Source organism: Sciurus carolinensis, chromosome X (assembly GCF_902686445.1).
Source record: "Sciurus carolinensis chromosome X, mSciCar1.2, whole genome shotgun sequence".
Classification (NCBI taxonomy): domain Eukaryota; kingdom Metazoa; phylum Chordata; class Mammalia; order Rodentia; family Sciuridae; genus Sciurus; species Sciurus carolinensis.
The window spans coordinates 124,978,247-124,979,569 of NC_062232.1; positions in this window are offsets into that span (position 1 = coordinate 124,978,247).

The following is a 1,323-nucleotide window of genomic DNA, read 5'->3' on the forward strand; positions in this document are numbered from 1 at the left end:
GATCCATTTTCATTTTCCTATTCTGAATATTTTTAAGATTACATATCAGGTACTGCTATACTAACAAAAATAATACATAACGAACTCTCTTTTTTTGCTGAAGATGCTACATGTGAAACCCCTCTGTGGAAGGAAAAATAATACTTGCAATTATCTTTGATTTGAATGTTCAAGAAGTAAAATCTTTCCACAATGAACATCTTATTTTTCACTTTAAGATTTTATTTTGCCAAGGCAAAATGGAGGCCTAAATTTGATTAGAATGTGTTTGTTGGTTCGTGGGGAAAATGAAATAAAGACACCTGCAGGAAAATAACAATCGAGAACCTTTTTCTCTGTAGCAATAGTCACGCTTCATTCCAATCTGTAAAGGTCAGTTCTTGTTAGAAACAGTACCCACTTATCTACAGTGAGATAGCAGCTCCCCCATGAGGCCTCGTTTAGAACTGAGAGGGAAAACAAGAGATTAATAAAGATAGAAGCAGACGTTTTGGTTTAAGAAATTACTGTGAGTTTCTCCCTTGGATCTCAAGATGGGTGGGAGGGTGGGGTGGGTGGAGAGGTGAGGGCAGCAAAATTTGAGCCAAGGCTTCTTTGGAAATAACCTGTTCTTTTTATTGTTTCATTCTCTGAAAAGAGAATTGGAAACTGGTGGAAATACTAATAAACTCTAGACGCAAGCATTTTAAAATTTAGGCTGTCCATTGACTTTAGCACTGATTTCTATAGAGAATCAGGAAAGGAGGAAGGGAAATGGATTGGGGAGGAGGCAAAGAGCAGATGAGATTGAAAGGAAAATAGAGCAGAGAGCAAGAGAGAGAAGGGGAAGAGAGATTGAGAGAAGTCAGGAAGAGGGAGAAAGAAAGAAATTGGAGGAGGAAGAGAGAAGGTTGGGGATAAGAGAGAAGGAAAGACAAAAGAAAATGGGGAAGAGAGGTTTACTCACACAAGAACTCCATTTTTTGTAAAGTGAGTCATCTCATTCAGGACCAGATTCAGGCCAACAAAGGTCATTGATAAAGTAGAAATGAATAATTTCATTTTCCTTGGAAGAAATAACTCTCCCGTGAGACTGGCATGCAGGATCTCACTAGTAAGGAGTAGCTTTGAACAAGGTTCCATTTCCAGTGTGGAATAATAATAATAGAACAGGAATTGGCTTAGTTGTTGAGCTATCATCTCCACGCTGGAGAAAGGGTTGGAGAACTAATCACCCCACCCCAACCCCAGAGACAACTGGGGAGTGGCAAAATTGTCTGTAGATCTCAGTGCTTATCTCCCTTGGCCAGAACTAACTGGAGTCACCCTGACATGGTCTTTCTC